At 40.0% G+C, this 19,280-nt stretch overlaps 1 protein-coding gene across 8 annotated transcripts in view; it reads right to left on the bottom strand.

The window, feature by feature from the left end:
• Nucleotides 1-19,280, bottom strand: part of Lrmda (leucine rich melanocyte differentiation associated) — a 1,112,503-nt gene that overhangs the window by 271,500 nt on the left and 821,723 nt on the right. The window lies entirely within an intron of this gene.

Genomic DNA, 19,280 nt, shown 5'->3' with positions numbered 1-19,280 from the left:
TAGGATGAAGTATATTCATTTGGTCACTCAACAAAGATTGAATGAACACTTGGTACATGCTATGTGGCATGCTAGGCATTAGTGATTCTAAGTGAATGAAACCAAAATAGGACTACCCTTCTAGCTGCTTAGGAAAGGAGCGTGGGGGAAAATGAGGAAATCAAAAGCACTCTTATCTTAAATAAAAAAATATAATATCCCATTAAAGTCAATGTTAAAGCCAGGCATAGTGACATACACCAATAATCCTAGCACTAGGGTAGGGTGAGGCAGGATTGCAAGTTCTAGGATGAGCATTTTAGAAAACCTCATCTCATAATAAAACACACACACACACACACACACACACACACACACACGCACACACAGATGGGGATTTAATTTCACTTGAAGGCCCTCTGTTCAATCTCCAGTGTCACAAATAATTTTTTTTTAAATCACCAGACTTAAACTCTCTATAGAACTGGTTAGCATTTGTTCATGACTGTATCAGTTCCCTGTTGGCTGCTGTAACAAATTCCTATGAACTTAGTGGCTTAAAAAACATGAATGTATTTGGCTTATAGGTCTGGAGGCCAGAAATGCAAGCCAAATGTTCCCCTGCCTTTCTCAGCTTCAGAGAACTGCCTCATTCCTTGTGTTGAAGACTCTTCCTCTATTTTCAAAAGCACATGCGCCAGTTCTGCCTGCTGTACTTCTTCTGACTCCAGCTTCCCCACCACCCTCCTTGGAACCCCTGGGGGCTGTGCTTTCCATCTAAGATGTTCAATCACACCTACAAAGGCTCCTTAGCAGGCAACAAAGTCCGATTCACAGGTGCTAAGGGTTGGGGTATAGACATATTTGTGTAGCCATCATTCAGCCTATCTCAAAGATTGAAGTTTAGGGATTTGAGAGATGCAGGGATGATGTGAGCTCTTGGAGATGTGACCAGCAGGCAGAGAGGTGGGGATGCCTGCCTAGTAGTATTCTCATCCTCTGCTGAAAAGCGGTGGGGAAAAACACTGCCAGTAGGGTGAAATATTATACCAGTGTCACAGTACCAGCTCAACCCAATACCTGGATGACTACTGTCAAACTACACAGCCTCTCAGAGCTTGTTTCCTCATTCCCAAAATGAGGATCACACTAGTACTCATTTTCTAGCTGTATGGGGATTAATAAGATGATACATTCAGCACTAACTGTGGATACGGTAAGCATTCAACAAAAGTTAGATAATAATTGTTGGATTTAATTGCTGGCTATCTATCCTGGACTTGAGCCCACCATGGCTGGGTGTTTTAAAGGCCTCCATCAATGTAGATCATTGCAATTTTGAGAACTCTCTCATGCCCCTCCCAGAATTTTGACCTATCCTTCAAACCCTAATTTTACTCATTTTCTTTCTATTCCTTCCCAGATGGGAACAAAAACTGTGTTCCACTTATGTAAGTCTACCACTTGTTTTGCTATGGCTAGCTTTATTTTTTTAAGCACCATATGTAGATTATAAACTGCTTGAGGGCAGATGGCATCTATCTCAGAGAGGTGACCATAGTAGATAATCAATAAACTGGTTATATAAGCTGATTATAGAGTTTATTACTCACAGATCAGTAGGGGAAACCCAATTCTGATCTCAATTAGAGGGGAGCCAGCTGTACACCCCTGAGGTCCTCCGCAACCTTGATATGGAGGGCCTGAAATGAATCTAATCTTCATCTCTCCTTTACATCCTGGATTCAGCATTGCCTTCTACCCCAAGATAATGAAGATGCCTCTCCCTCCATCTGTACACCAAGAAGTTACAAGTATCAGCAGCACGCTGCCAAGGGAAAACAGGAAACAGACTTCTCTTTGGACACAGAAATGAACAAAGAGCTCCCACCAGTCCAAGCCAGTTTGAACCAGTCTGTGCTGCCCTGAAATCTTCCCCCTCCTCCCTCCTGGTGCTGGCAGGATGACAAGGAGTCCATCGCTGGCTTCAATCTTTGGCCTTCTAACCAGGAAAGGACTTGTGAAGGTGAATGGTTTGCAGACGAAGGGGATATAAAAGAGACAAAACCAGGATAAAAATTAAATAAAAAGTAGCTGTCTTAAACTGTAATTGCAGTCCTCTGCTGAGCACGCTTGCAGATATATAAATGTGATTTACCATCAGCTTGCAACTACAAATCAGGTCTTGAGAAACACTTGTGCTATGAAATTGTTTAATCTCATCAAGCTCTGCTTTCACAGCAAGCCATAAATCACAAAGTCTTTGTTATCATAGACCTCCACCAGCGCCTCTCCGGCAGGCTATGGATCGTGGGTATATATAATCCTGACTGCACAAACACTGGGGTCGACGCAGGCTGAAATACTTTCATAATAGCCACTGTGCAGCTGGTGGAACACAAGCCTATGATGGATATCTCATTTCCTACAGTCGGCATCTATTTCGAGCAAATTATTACCACATAAATTTCTTGTCAACAGAAACGGCCAATTAATTAAGTTAAAAATTTACTTGTGATCACATCTACAAACCAAATAGAACTGCAAGGCAATTTTCCAGTTACTGAATATACTGCAGGTCAGTTTAATGAATAATTTTTAACTTTGTCATAAACTCAAAGACAGGCTAATATCTCCAGAAACCTGAATGGAGACCAGCTGCCGACAGATTTACACAAAATATATTTATGGGGAATTTGATTGCTGACATCTGGGGACAGAAATAAACTTTCTATAATTACAGAGACATCTTTGCCATATATATGAATTTCTTTCACCCAAAAATGCAAATCTTTCCCCACAAGAAGGGTATATTTACATTTTCAGGCAGGGTTGCAATGCAGCTCAATGGCTCTTGGAAAAATCATTGCATTAAATTCCTATGCTATGATGGGTTCATTATCATGGAGGAAGACAACCACAAGTGAAGACCCGTTTATCTCTGTGCACCACCTTCCACATCCCGAAAATCAGGACGCTCTTTTGAGACTGTAAGCTTCTTGGCACATGCCCAGTAGTAGAATCTATGTTAGGAGGATTTAAGGCTCTGCCAGGTAGGGGCAGATTGACACAGCTTCCCTTTAGGGTTATTATATATACCAAACCGATCTAAGGGGCAATAAGGCCAGCAGAGAGCCCTTTGGAAGTCCTGCTCTAACTACATTTCTTTGAAATGAAGAAAATCCATGGTTCTGGGATTGGGAATTACTGTCCAGGTGATTATGAAGGTTTTGGACTTGGAGAATCTGTTCAGGTCTGATTGCTAATGGGAATTTGTTCTTCTAGGTACAGGTTAGAAGTAGGATTACAGTTTCCAGGAGGAACATTATCTACCCAAAATCTAGAGGGCATTCAGGGTCCTCCAAATCATAGCCCTGGTCTGTCTTGAATACTTTTACTGCTCTCAGTCCTCCACCAGGCATCATACGTGAGCCAGCTGCATCATTCACTGTTCCCAATAAAATGCTCCCCACGTTTTATCTTGGTGACTTAAATCCTTCAAAAGATCTTTGAGGTCCTTGCCCATTTGCCACCACTTATCAATTATTATCACGACCACCATGACCTTCCTTAGCTGGGAAAAGACCTCCACCCCATACTGATGAGTGAACCCAGGGCCCTCATGCATAGCTACCTCAGCTCACAAGCACTTCTATTCACAAACAGTTCCTTCTCAAACAAAAGCACTGAACACAATTTTGCTTCCATTCACAAATTCCACATTGAGTGACAAAAACAAGGGAAGCATCTTCTCCACGCAAACACAAACACAGCTATCTTCCCCCAAAATTGTAAAACCAATTAAATTCATGAGCATGTACATGTACATGTACCACTTTATATCCCCAGCTCTTACTTTTTAAATACTGAGGCAGTGTCTTCCAAGCCCCTAATATGCCCAGGCTGGGCTTACACTTGTGATCCTCTAGTTTTAGCTGCAGAACACTGGGATTATAGGTACTCCTGACCCTTCCTCCCACCCAGAACTTGAGAGGCTGTCTGTCATGCCAGCTAGAATAGAATGTGCAGTAATGAGTTCCCAGTCACTGAAGTGTTCAAGGAGACACCAGACAACCACTGGGTGGAGATATTGTCATGGAGATTCAATATGTGCAGAGAGAAGGACCAAACTTCTGTTAGGGCTCTCCAGACCTTGGAACCTAAGTCCCATTACTACTAGTGCCTTCCTGGTAAGCTTCTTGTGGGCAAGGATCATCTGCCTCATAATTAAAGTCTTCTCAGCACATCACCCAATACCTCTAAAAAGGCAGCTTCTGTACAAATGTCATAGAGGGCCAATGTGATGGCACTTTTCTCATACTTGCATTCAACTACAGTTCACATTTGACACACTAGGGTACCGTCATCACCCACACAAGCAGAACTGACTATGACGCTGCTCTGTTTAGGAAATTTTGTTAAAGTTCTGGTAATTCCAAGAGGTAAAATACATTGTCTCTCATAGACTGATGGAAAGAAGACAAATCACACAGGGAGCTCCCAGTATGTCCCGGACAAACAGGGGCTGAATGTATGAGTGAAAGACCATTATGCAAAATATAAAGTGAGACAGCAAACAATTGTTAAACACCTGATAATTGGTAATTTCCACCATTAGAGAAGACAATGCAAACAGGTTTGAGTCTGAGCACATGAAAACCACACAAAGAGAATTCCACGTAATTCTTTATTCTATCACTGTAGGATCTTTCCAGCGCAAATGGAACCAGCTTGCTTAAAGTCACTGAACTGCAGGGCACAAGACACTGTCCTAAGTACTTACCCCACTTCCTTTCTATCGCTCTCTATGATTCATCATCCACTATATTCCACAAGAACTTTAATTCTCCTTGTTAATTCCATACACCCTGTTGTTGCTTACAAGTATCACTTTCCGCTCAGACTTTAGCTCCAAATGCTCTGAATTCTGTTCTTGACAAGAGGACAGCCTTCAAAACTATCCACTGGACAATGACTTTAATTATAAAGACAGTGCCTAAGCATCTAATTTCATCCACAACACCCTCTAGATTCCATTCCACACCTCACCCCCAATCCAAATAAATGCTAAATCTACAGGATGGCTGGATTCAAATCTTAACCATTTACCATTTATGAAATCTTGGGTTGCTTCTTTTTCTATGTAATGGAGTAAACCAGCATGGCCCTCATGGCTTGCTAGGACTATTAAATAATCCATGTAACATTTTAAAACAATGCCCATAAGTACACATTATTTTAGAATCCTTAGCCTCTATCAACTTCCAGCAGAGTATAGCTCACAGTCTTCCCTCATAGTATTTAACTTTACATCTTTTCTTTTGTGCACACTTACCCTGCTGCAACATCAAGGAAAGAATTAATAAAACACTGATGATGATGATGACAGTAGATAACATTTTTGGCCTATATTATTTCCAGATACTGCTACAAACACTTTATATTAATTATCAAAAGCAGTAGGAGGCAAATATTCTTACTATCTCTGAATTACATATGTGACCTAGAATAGTTCAGGAAGTTATCCAAGGTCATCCAGCCAAAATTGGTCAAACTCTAAGCTCATGCTCTTAGCTATCACAATATAGTGTTGCTGTGTTTGAACAGCAATTCCTTGTCACCATATTTCGCCCACATATAATACGGTAAGTATTTCTCATGTTCTCTTGCAGCCTTCATTTTTCCAGAGCAGCCTTAATCTTCTATCCCAACCCCAAGTACCTTACAATAAGATAAGGAAACAAAGTAAAGTATGAGAACTGCATCCAAATAAGAAGGCCAAACATATTCTCATCCATCCAGCACCAACAGGCTTACTTATCTTATCCAGCAACAGCAGCTTTTGAGAACGTACATGACCATGACACCAAATCACTCTTTAGAGATGTTAGACAAAGTTAAAAAAAATATATTATGGGAAAGTTCAATGAGTTTGTGAGTTCAAATGTGAAGCACCTACAATCCTAGAGCCTGAGAGATCACTATGAATGAGTTCAAGGCCAGCTAAGACTACATAGTGAGTTCAAGGCTATCCTTCACTACATAGTGAGAACTTGTCTCAAAAACAAAGAAACACTGAAGCACACATTACCAGATCCCAGGAGGAAGGGAGAAGTGAGAGGAGCTTCCACAGCTACATTTTTATGAAATTAGATTCAGGATTTTTGTCAAATGTTTCATCACAAAGACAATGCAGAAGAAACAGAGAATTATCTCTATGCTGTCTGAGTGCTACTAACAAAGGAATGCAGCAGCGTATGGAAAGTTGGCCCTGTAAGGTTATCTTGCTGGAGGTCACTGCTGTCAGTGTGAAGGTCACTATGAGGGGATAAAACAAGGCAGCAGTGGGGAAAGGCTTTCACCACTGACAGCAAGTGGCATAGGCGACGTGAGTGAGGTGACGCCACAGGTTTGCATGCCTAGAGCAACTGGATAGCTTATAAGCTATTTTCATGGCCATGACCTCAATATGTTTTCAAGGGATTTCTTGTGGAAGATTCACCAATGGCCAGCCCTTCAGGAGGCAACTTCACTACATGAAGGCATACTTCCATGATTTGAGAAAAGGTACCTATTTTGAGCTGGGCAACAAGTAAACACAGGAGACATTGATTGATTCAGTAAGTACTGGTACATGTTTCCCACATGCTATGGAGGGAGCAAATAAAAAGTGAGTCTCTCAGGCCCAGAGACATAGCTCCGAGGTATAAGCACCTGCCTGGAAAGCATAAGGACCCGAGTTTGATCACCAGCCCCACATGCCATGTGGCCCCAGAACCAGGCATGGTGGAGCACGCCTGTAATCCCAGCGCTTGGGAGGTTGAGCCAGGAGGATCTCTGAGTTCAAGACCAGCCTAAAGGCCACAAAAGTGAGCACAAGGCCAGCCCAAACTGCATAGTGAGACTGTGTCTCAAAGAGAGAGAGAGAGAGAGAGAGAGAGAGAGAGAGAGAGAGAGAGAGGAAGAAAACTGAGTGTCTCTATTCAAAGAGAGAGCCTCTTGGCTAGACAAGAGAAGAATATACATCCATGTAAAAGATCACATTACTACTGCACGTAGTATCAAAGGAATGTGATAGTGATGCTTGTTGATTTGCTCACAGGTAGAAATTGCTCCTAGGCATCACACTTAGAAAATATACGAAGAAAATGGAGGATTTAAATTGGACCTTACAAGCAGCCTTAGGATTTGGATAGCTGGAAGGAAAAATGGAGCCTACATGTTATACATAGCTAACCCACCTAGAACCCCACAGTGTCAGTTTTCATATTTAAAAATCCTTAAATTTATTAGGCAAAATAGTACAAAAAAATTTCCTGCACTTATACACAACATAATAAAAATAAGACAGTACAAACCAGCTCCCTTTCCCCCAAAAAAGCCATAAGAGAAACCAAACAAGACAAGGAACAAAAGTGAATGCAGTAAAATTTGGAAGCTGGAATTAAATAAAAGAGTAAACAAGATTACAGGGCTGACCAGAGGAATACCACAACTCACGTCCAAACAACCCTATAAATCACCAGTAGCAATTACACGGAAAGTCCACATGATCCTGAAGGTACTCAAGAATCCCCTTAAACAGTGCAAGAGGCAAACTCTATACAGGTATTCTTATCTTGCTCTTCTTCTGAATACCAGATTAAAATACTGGGCAAAAAAAGGTAACCTATCAAGGAGGTAGATAGCCTCTCAAGGGCATAAAGAGTCCAATGCTACACAATGAATGGAAGACAGGACCCAAAGCCCAAAAGTAAAGTCTAATGAACCTTTCATGGAATGTTAGGTGAAAAATCTAAGTCTGGATATTCGCATATAGAGCACACACGTACATGACGCTGAGCTAGTCCCCTCTCTACACTACTTTCTCACGGTAAAAATATGAATGAAACATGGACTATTTGCTTCTCCAACTGCAACTCCAAGGGTGAAAGGTTTCCTTTTCGAAGGCGAAGAAATCATTCAGAAGCTATTCATTCTGTATAGTCACAGTTACTCAACCATGATCTGAAAGAAAATAAATAGCATGGCACACATATAGGCCTGCTAGAAAACAATGACAAAACGAGAGGAAAAAAAGATAGTAGCACATTATGTAACAGACAAGAAAACCACTAACCCTAACAAAGGGAAAATCCTAAGAACTTTTGCTATCAAATAAGTTAAGAGGAACAAGACTTTAACAAGACAGGGGATCTGGCAAATACATTTTAGTTGAACAAGAGTTCTTCCACCCACCTGATGGGGCAAATGCATTATACACCTTCTGGTCCACTACGACAGGTTGAAACTCTTCACCAAATACAAGGACACTGGGAATGTTCAAAAGCATATACACTGTGGAAAGCTACTTGTCAGCAGATGAGCTTCTGGGTTCATCTCTCTTATTTATCTCAACTGCAGGTCTCAACCTCAGAGCCAAGTAACAAAAGAGCAGAGTGAAAAGCTAAAGTCCTGCTCTCTGTTTCTTTCTCAAGTTTCTGAGACAAGACCTGGGAAAGAAGCCCATAAGGACTGGAAGATATGGAAGGAACTCCAGACCAAAGAGAACTGGGGAAGGAGACTCCTCATTCTATTTAGAAATTGGCATAGGTTTCTGTCTCACCTCTGAGCCGTGCATGCTTATGCAGGACATGCCCCATTCCAGCTTGCGAGAGCTCACCCAAGTTTCATACTAATTCAGAACGGTGTTTGCAGAAGGTTTATCGAGAGGATGGCAAAGGGCTCTGAGAACCATACTGAGATTGGAACCCTCAAAAAATGAGACAGAACCTGATGTCAGGAAAGTAGGGAGGTCACTCACTACTTTTATTGGTTTTACTATGTTAAAATAAATAAAAATCAATATTGTGTAGAATTATGATATAATCCAGCATCAAAACAAGCACACTCTCAAGCTACAAAATATAAACAAAACATAGACTATTTATATCAAGGACCCATGTTAGACCTTTCAATAATGTCCAAAATGCCTCAAATGTAAGCTAAAAATCACTGAATATATAAAGAAGTAAGAACATGTGATTAATGATAAAGGGAAAAAGTAATCAACAGATATGAACCCCAAGATGACCCAGATGCTGGAATTACACAATAGATGTTAAGTAGTTTTCATTACAATGCTCCATGAGGTGAAGTTCAACAGTTGAAAAAACCAGAAAAGTAGAAGTTGCCAAGAGAGGAAGGGAAGTGGTAAACACTTTGGAAATTTAGACCAGAAAATATGCAGTGTGAAAGGAAATACAGACGGGATGCCTAAACAAGAAAATGATACTGAGGAAAGAAACAGTGAATTTGGAGATAAATGAAAATAAATTATCAAAGATGAGGAATGGAAGGAGTAAAGTTGAAGAAAGAAAGTGAACAGAGCTACAGGAACCCACAAAATAAGAAGAAACTCCCTAACATATGTATAATTGGAGTAAGGAGGAAAAGAAGAAATAATGCGCAAAATCCCATATATCTACTGAGAAAGTTTGCCCAGATTGAAGAGCCTCAGCAAATAAGACCAATTTTAAGAAAATAAATAGATTGAAAAATAAAGCCTAAGGAAATAAAACAAAGCTCAGGACAATATGATTCAGAAGCTAAAAGCAATTTTGAATGACCAAAGAACAGAGGGATCACAGTAAAAGTCACATCATTAACATAGCAAAAGTTTAATATAGGGCCAGGGATATAGTCCAGTGCCAATAAGCGCCTTCCTGGCAAGCGCAAGGTCCCAAGTTCAAACCCTCGTACTGGAAAAAAAAAAAAGTGTAACATAATCACAGTGAACACATATGAAAAAAGACAAATCAATTAGATTAACTAACATGCATAGAAGATCAACATATTTGTATTAGTGCAGCTAATGAGATAGAAAATAGATTCCAACATATAATACAAAAAAATCCCCAAAGTGAAGGGAAAAATATACATATCCAAAGATTTTATCAACTTTCAAGAAAATTATATACAGAGTAATCAATGATCAGATCATCTTAGTTACTTTTTTTTCCGGAAGTGGGGATTGAACTCAGTCTCTTGCACTTGCCAGGCAAGCACTTATCCTACTTAACTATCTCCCTGGCCCCCTTAGTTACACTATATGAAAAAAAAGACCTCTAGAAAAATAGCTAAAAGGAAAAATACCCAGCTACAAGCAAGAAAATTCCCCAAAGTCCTACTTATGTAGAATAACATTCGATATTATGAAAAGAAAGAAATGTTTTTATGCATAAATATTCTATATTCTAAAGATATTAAAGCCAACTTAAATGTCATCCAAATATAACCAACATATAAAACCTAAGAAATCCAGTACTAAGAATTAGTCCTTTTTTTTTTTTTTTTTTTTTTTTTTGGTACCAGGGATCAAACTCAGGACCTTGTGCTTGCCAGGCAGACACTTCTGTTACTGAGCTATCTCCCTGGACCTTTTGACATAGTCTTTTCAAAAAGGAAATGTCAGAATTTTGGAATGGGGACGCTATGATCAAAAGACATACTGATGAACTCTACCTTAATTCACTTCAACATGGAACCAACACTGACCATAGGAAGAGTTAGCATAGAAGAGAATGCAATTGTCATTGTCAAGATAAGGATAATACTGTAACTAACAAAGAACAAAGAGAGATGACAGGAGAGATAGAAACGTGATCTTCATCCTTCCCAGAAGTGAATCAATGATCTTGTCTAAAATGGAAACATAGTTAAAACATAATAACCATCAAAATAGGTCAACTCTCCTTTCCATTGTCTCCAGCGATTTTTGATCCAGCTTGATCCTTTCTTCTCTGGAGAAAGCATGCCCACAATGATGAAACCTCTAACTTTTAACTCACTGGAGCTGTGTTCTCATTAAACAAGAGAACTGCATAGAAAGAACACAGACACAGTTGGGGTGGACTGAAATGTTCTACTTCACTTTTGGAAGTCACATCGCAGACTCACCCACATATACATGCATATAAATTTGTACTATATTTGCATCTTACGTCTCTTCACATATTTCCTGTCACCCCAAATTGTTTTTACTCCTGTAAACCTGGTCATTTTAGAACTATTCCAACTGGCTTGCAAATGACCGTACAAGGACTGTGCCCCAGACCTGCTACAGCCAGGTGATCCATATCTAATTTGATGTGAGAAATATAATTTTGTCAATTCATTCATTTAATTCTAATTTATATGCAGTGAATTTAGGTAAGATTAACTGAGGAGAGGAAATATGTGCAAATGTATTTCTTTTCCTGCCGTGTTTTAAGATCTTCACAAAAGACTTCTATAATGACTTATTCTAACACCTGAAACTTGTGCAATTGAAAGGGCTGAGAGTACACTATGAATAACTCAGATACTGTCGACATGGTAGTGTTGGAATATAAATGATGGTGACAAAAATCTTATAATGTTCACAAATGTTTATTCTGTTTTGTCCAGAGGAAAAAAGGTAGTTTACAAAACTCCATAAAAGATAAGGACGTGTGACAATAATAAAACATTGCTGTAGCTGCATTGTGGATGTTTTCTATGTGGTAGTCATTCTGCCACGAACTCTGCATGGACCTTGGATCACGTCCTGAAATACTCCCATGAGTCACTGCCTCTTTGATTCTCCTCATACAGGGATACTGGATGGAGAATTACTGGAAGAGGTAGAAACCCACGTCCTTTTGCCTGTTCTTTTGAGGCAGCCACTGGCCACCTCAACTCTTGTCTCTTGCTTAAGAGCATTTTTGGAATAATTTAGGCACTGTGACTTTAGCCACAAATTTATATTTTTTTGGAATGTGGCATAATTGGGCATTGTGATAAGTATGGAGTACAAGATGACAGGATTTGTATAAAGATATGATGAAGCTTAAAAAAGTTATACACAAACAACAATTGGAGATATCATACTACTTCAAACAATCAAGCAGTATACATTAACAAAGGAGCAGCTTGTGTCTGATGGATATAATGATTCCTTAATGTATACATTGTGACACTGATAACTACACTGATACTACTAAGGCCACATAAGTATCAGTTTTAAAAGCTTAAACCCATTTATTCCAAGGCATAAATACACTAAATATTGTCATAGAATTTAACAAAGGCACACTAAAATGCAGCGTTTTTTAAGTCTCATGGCAAACCCTAGCCCAAAAGACAATCTTCCCACGAAGTCAGGTTAGCAACTTTGGATTTAATGGTGATACATGCAAGTATGTTTAAATCTCAGAGCCTAGACCTCCTACACATACAGCACACACGCTGCACAATGCACACAACTGCTACCGCATTCCCCACTAAGGAATCAGTCATAGTGAAAGAAGCATGTCAGGGCTGGCGAGATAGCTCAACAGACTAAGCGCGTGCTTAGGCAAGAGTAGGGCCAAGGGTTCAATAACCAGCACTACATGCCATGCTGACCCCACACCCAGGCATGCTTAGCTGGCCACCAAGACCAGGCATGGTGATGCATGCCTATAATCCCAGTTCTGAGAAGACTGAAGACAGGAGGACCACTATGAGTTTCTGCCATTATTAATTCTTATACCCCACACAAACTATTAGAGACCAGGGCACTTGTAAGGGTAGGAATTGCTTTAAATTCTTTTTTTGTAGTCTAACATAGTCTTATCCAATTTTAGTATATCGTGAGTCTGCTTCTCCTCCTTGCTAGCAGGGTAAATGGGATTAATTATGCAAAAAGTAAGGGGAGACCATGCCCAGCTTTGTAATGACATATACAAAAGAGTCAAGCTGTGAGTGAGACAGAGAATGATGATGATAGTCTGGGGCATGGTGTGTGTGTTTGGGGTGATGTCTCTAAGTCTCTAAGGACATCATGCAGCTTTTCCTCTAGATCATCCAATATCCGGGCAAGTCTGTGTATATTCACCACTTATTTTGTGCCCACTGAACCTACAGAGCTGCCCAAATTAGATCCCAGACCAGCCTACAAAAGACAAACAAACAAAAAATACAGGAGACTTAGAATGCCCGAATAGAAAATGCATGTTGAGTCTCACCATAAAGGGCATACTTGAGCGTACCATCAAGTAAAGGACTGAAAAGGTACAAACTTCTCTTTTAACTGAAAAACATTTTTCTTTGAGCAAGGCAATTTGATAAGGAATGAATCCTCAATGACATAAAGACCTGTAGTGAGACTGTTCAAAAAAGTACTCTACCTGTATCTGGTAACCTGAGCAATAAATTTGATGGTAAGAATATGCAATACAACAACCATTGTTAATTTTCCTTTCTCGTTCTGAAACTCTGTACCACTTCTGTTGTTTTATGTTCTTATTGGTTTTGAGTTTTTTTGGATTTTTAATCTTTAAAAAAATATGTACTTTAGATTCAGCAATAGTCTAGGGCTTAGCATTTTGGACTAGGATCAGGGGAAAGAGATACAAATGCTGTGTGAGTATTTTTACTTCACTTATCAAATCAATGAAAATAATAACTATTATTGATGGTGACCTGGCCACTGATTAAACAGGCTGGTTTCACTGTCTCTGTGAAGTCACACAGCTCTTTAAGTGTATATCACAGTGTCAGTGAGGAGCACGCAATTGACCCCTGCTTTGCTGACAGGACATGCAGTGGCACTGACTTAATTGGAGCTTTTAGGCTGCATCCTGCACCCTCTTTCTAAGCCCCTTGTGGATGGAGACTTCCTACATTGTCTTTTAATGCTGCACTCGCTGCAGCAAGGCCAGGTGCCCAGAGAGAAGTGCTGGGTTGCATCACAGGGAAGATTAAAATGCTCCTTACGAGGTAAGGCTGGAGCCCTGGCAGGAGGAAAAGAAGATAGCCCATAAAAGAAAATGGACTCCAGGCAGTAAGACAGGGAGTGAAACAAACAGAAGACAGCCTAGCATTCACGCTGCTTGCCCTGTATGCTTGACCCGGGGTCTGGCCACCTCCTGACTCCATCATCTACCTCTCCTCCATGGCCACTTGGGCTTCAGGCATTCTGGCCTCCTGGTTTCCAGTGTGAGACCCGCTCCCTGCCCTGGGTCTTTACATTCACCTTTCTCTGTCTGAGCTCTAACCCATGTGCAAGCAACCCCCAGCTCATCTCTATCATTTAGGTCTCAGCTCTGACATTCTCTCCTCAGGGAGGCCTTGATGGAGCTAAAGAAACTGCTCTCCCATGTAGGCATTTTCTACCACATTGTTGAGACCCATGTTATTTTTTTTGGGGGGGGCACCAGTACCTGTGAGAAAGTGTATGGTGTGTTTCCATGCTTGTTGTCTGACTGCACTTATTAAAATAAACACAAGAGCAAGGCCAGCCTGCCCTCTCCAGTGCTTTATCCCCAGTGTCTCCAATATGGTCTGCTTGAGGTAGATGCATCGTAAATACTGATGGGGTTTACAGCCTGAGGCAATGGGAAACTGACATTCACTGCTTCTGGTTCACCCTCCATGTAATATTGAGGACTATGAAGAACAAATGGAAAGGAGACCAAGAGGTGGAAGGAGCAGAAAGAGACAGGTATGGTAGGGGATGCAAAAAAGTAAGTGATGCTAAGTCCGTGTACCAACTCCACGTGACAAGTGCAATCATTACGTACTGGAAATGTGTACTAATTAAAAAAGAGAAAGAGCATGCACCAGAGAATAGAACATCTAGTTTTCATCCCCTCATCTACAGGTTGGATAACTTTAAGCAATTTACTTAACCTTTCTGGACCTTAATGTCCATCTCTACAAACAGCTTTACCAAAAAAAAAAAAAAAAAAAAAAAAAAAAATGGCTAATTTCAGGAGGTTATCGTTAGAATTTCTTTAAGGCATACAGTGGATAATAGAGCAAGGCAACTTGCAGTAAGTGCATAAGAAATGTTTCTATTCTTGGTATTGGTACTGCTGGTATGATTCTTACTATCTACCACGAAAAGTATCCAAGAACTGAGAACCTTCGAGTATGTGCACCACTTTTCAAAAAGCTCATAATCTAAAGGAGCCACTGATCCAAGATGACTTAGAGCATAGCTACAGACTCTCTGCTATGTCAGTGTATCAAGCAATGTTCCGTCCTACAACCCCATGAGCCTGCCTTCTACCCAGATCAGCAAGCGTGCATCATCCCTCTCTGTGCAACCGGCCCCTCTTTCTGGCACCTTCATGAATGGCCTTTATGAATAATTTGGTTGGAGAAAGCAAAGTTTCCATTGTTGAAAGCTACGGAAGAGACTCTTAATTCAAATAGTATTAGGATGGTGGATGAGGCAAATTGCAGCATGTAAAATTTATTGGACATCATAAAAGGGAAGCGGGGAGAGGGCCAAGGAGATGGGGGTTCGATTACCACTGAATTGCAGGCATAATAACCTGGAGCGCATTGCAGTGCACCACGGGGGCTGGGAAGCACTCTCCCCAGACGATTGCTTTATGCCACCACCAATGCTACCGGCCCATCGACTCTGACTCTGAGAGCAGCAAACCCCATCATAAGAAAGGGAGAAATGTAAATTTCAAAATAGATATATAAATATTCCATGGCCCAGTGTTCCATTAGTCATTTATATTCCTGACTTTGGAATGCAAAAATGTAAATCCAGGGCCCTTGCGCAGTCAGAAGTCACCCAGAGTTCATATAATAATCTCTCTGACAAGGGCTAAACTGTGGTTGGCAATAAAACCTAGGGGGCCAATAAACTCACAAAACATGCAGGGAGAAAACAAGGGAGAGAAACACTCTCAACATCCAAGGGGGGGAGAGAGAGATTGACTGACTAATCAAGCCCATCCCACAAAGTCAAAGATTTCCCTGATGCAGTGGGGGTGTAAGGACAGAGCTGATTTACTCCTGACAAGCCAATATCCCTGTAAGCAGAATGCTCCAGAGCTCATTCTCGAAGCTCTAAAGAGCATGGCATTTTTCTGATTTACTGCCGTTTTATCGCAGCTAGAAATGGACACAGTGCAGATGCCCGTAATTCTAAACGAAGGTAAGCGATGTCCTTGATGCAGCCGCACCTAATGTTTCCTTAAACATGAAATCATTAAGAGTTATATCAGATAGTGCTTGATCTAACGTAATGGGGGAGAAAACCAAAAGAGGAGAGGATGTAAATACTACAGAACCAAAGAAAAGGAAATCACTTCTCTACAGTCCCATGGAATAAGGTACAGAGATGTACCAGCCCTCACCTTGCTGCACACAGTAGGGAAAAAGCAAGAAATCTTACAAAGGGGGGACAGGAAGAGAGGATCAATTTGAGTTTGCTTAAGGGGAGCTAAGGTGCAAAGAGTATGTCAGGACCACACAGATGATTAGAAGGAGTCTCTGCCCAGCACCTGAGCTTACTGAGCCTTCCTACCAGAGAACACTTGTCACACCTCTCATCCTCAGTAGCTCACATGCTATGGGGCATCCAGCGTGTACTCTAGAATTTATATAAAAATGTTTTCTTCAAGTTTGGCAGAGAGAAATGGCTTACATCCTGTATGAGGCTGAGTTGGTATTTCAGGAGATACCTATGGTTTGAGTCAGTAGCTATCGGCAGTATTTACGTCAATTAATTTCAGAAGGTTGTGGTTTCCTAGGACAAGAAAATGTATTTTTTAAGTGAGCTGATTTTGAGAAATATATGAAGATCACTGTAGTATAAATGTCTATAGGTTGGAAAGTACAACATCGCAAATACAGTAAAACCTGGCAAGACTGGCAAATGTTTCTAGAAAACTCTAACTTGATAAACAAGCAACATCTTGCAATATAAGCAGCTCAGGACACTGAATGTCACACGCACATAACTGAGCCAGTGGTGTCCTGCTCGCTCTTTCTCACCTACAGCAGGATTATGGGTAACAGACCCTCAACAGCCAGAGCTTGTGGAGATGTCATCTGCACAGAGGGAGAAGAAAAAGGCAGGGGAAACCTTCATTGCAAATGGGATTTGGGAGATTTATAAATAAATCATGGGAAACAATGCCCAGGCACAATTCAAACAAGGCTGTAGCTGTGTAAGCGATCAGTCTGTTTAATGACAATGCAGTGTTTTCTTGAAATCCTCAAAAGGAGGAAAAGCGAGAGTCACTGGATGACTTCCTTGTTAAAGCTATAGGAAAAGAAAAAGATTTCACTGAGGCACAGAGGGCAGGGACTCGGTTAGTTACAGTGCCAGCTGCCCTGCATCATAACCCTCTTCTTTCTTGGCTCTCTCACACCAGCCTAAAAAGTTTTCAAAGGTAAGCACAGGTTAATTTGTAGACTTCTCTTTGTAGTTTGTACTTTCTTTATAATTTTGTTTTATATTACACTATTGTAGTTATTTTTATAATTTTTGGGGGGGTTGTGGGATGAATCATCTGAGTTTTCATTATTTGTTATGGGGAAATTCGTTTGGACATATGCTTTGGATTACAAGCATGTTTCCAGAATGAATTATGCTTGCAAGCCATGGTTTTACTGTATCCTTAAAACATTTTCCTAGTTGATTTCATCAAATGCAACATTTGTCACTAAACAGGTTACTATACAAGATCTATAGCTGAAGATGGAAGTCATTGCTTAATAACAATAACAGTTTTTGTTGGGTGGGTGATGAACAAGTTTTGGAAATGGATACTAGTGGTGGTTGTAAGACATCATGAATATGATTAATGCCACAGAGTAGTATGTTTAAAGATGGTTACACTTAAAAATGGAAAATTTAATGTTGTGTAGAGTATCACAATTCTAAAACTTAACAATGTGATATGCCAAGACTCACCGAATTGTATATTTAAATGGGTGGATTTTATGGCATGTGAATTATATCTCAATAAAGCTATTTAAAGACAATATTATGAGCATGAAGTTAAGAATATTCTCTGAGAAACAGCAGGCTTTCTATAGTGACATATGGAAACTCTTACAGATGGTAGGAATATCATTCTCTACCACATCATCTGGTCCACTGTACTCTTCAGGAGTCCCTACTAGAGAAGACTTGACTCTATCTTGGCTCCACCAAAGGGAGGGCAGTTAAAAAGCTTGGCCTTACCAAGACTTTCTCAACACTGTCCCTCCTGTCTTGTTGCCGTTTAAGAGTGCTCTCCTGCGCCATCTTAATATGGATCATCACCCAGAGCTTCCCTGTGCTCCAGAATCAAAGCAAACTGACTTCCCATTATAGCTCTAATTTCCAAATGCTAATATGTGGAATGTGGAAACCAAGTTTCAAATTGTCAGCCACTCAATTTATGCAAAAAATACTTGGGTATGTCTCAAAACTTACCCAAAGCCCATATCATAACAAAATATGGTTAGTAATGAGCTAAGCAACTAGAGGTTCAACAAATAATAAGAGAAAAGGCAGCATGGTATAGAATACACAATAAATTTAACAGGCCTAAGATTCAACTCCAGCTTTACTTCTTGGTAGCTTTTATTACTTTCCTATAGCCTACTTTTCTAATCTGAAAAAATGGAACAATTCAAACAGGGGAGCATGGGAACTGAATTAGGTAAGATGATGAAGGATAACAATATACCAAACAGCCTATAAATGATCCTTAAATATATGCTTATAAACACAAAAAATAACAGAATTTGAAGAAAGGGAAAGAATAAAAATTGGTTAGCATGCTTTCTATAGCTAGTAGGTAATTCTATTTCTGTGAAGGAATATTCCTTGAACATGCATGTCTGAGTCCCCAGATTCTATCATTGAAGGATGAAACATCCTGCAAAAATATCGTTACCTTTGTTAGGAAGCAAAAATTATTATTACTATACTACTGACAAAAACATTAATATTTATTGTGCACGTAATGTGTGCCAACCATTTTGATAGACTCTTTTACTATCTTGTTTGATCCTTCCAACCACCCAGTGGGTGAGTACTCTTACTATCTCATTTTCTACCCCACTTCATCAAGGTATAAAGACAGTTAAATAACTGGCCAATGATCATAAAGAATTAAGAGTCAGTGCCAGTGTTCCTCACACAAAGAATTACTACCCATAATGTATAAAGAACTAAAAAAAATCAGACTTCCCACATTCAAAGATGCAACTCAAAAATAGGCATCTGAGATGAGTACACACTTCTCAGAAATACAAACAGCAAATAAATATGTGAAAAATATATTTCACTTGTCATTCGAGAGATGCCTATTAAAACAACACTGAGATTCCATCTCACCCTGGAAAGAATGACTATTATCAAGAAATCAATGACAAATGCTGGAGGACCTGTGGGAAAAAGATTCCTTCTCCAGCAGGAGTGGAGACTGGTGCAACCACTGTGGAAATCAGTGTGGAGATTATATTTCTATATAGAATGGCATAACATGGAATAGATATATTATAATATATAA

This window comes from Octodon degus, unplaced genomic scaffold, assembly GCF_000260255.1.
Source record: "Octodon degus isolate 3935 unplaced genomic scaffold, OctDeg1.0 scaffold00005, whole genome shotgun sequence".
Lineage (NCBI taxonomy): Eukaryota > Metazoa > Chordata > Mammalia > Rodentia > Octodontidae > Octodon > Octodon degus.
Note: the sequence above shows the minus strand (reverse complement) of the source record. Positions and strands in the feature narration are given on the sequence as shown.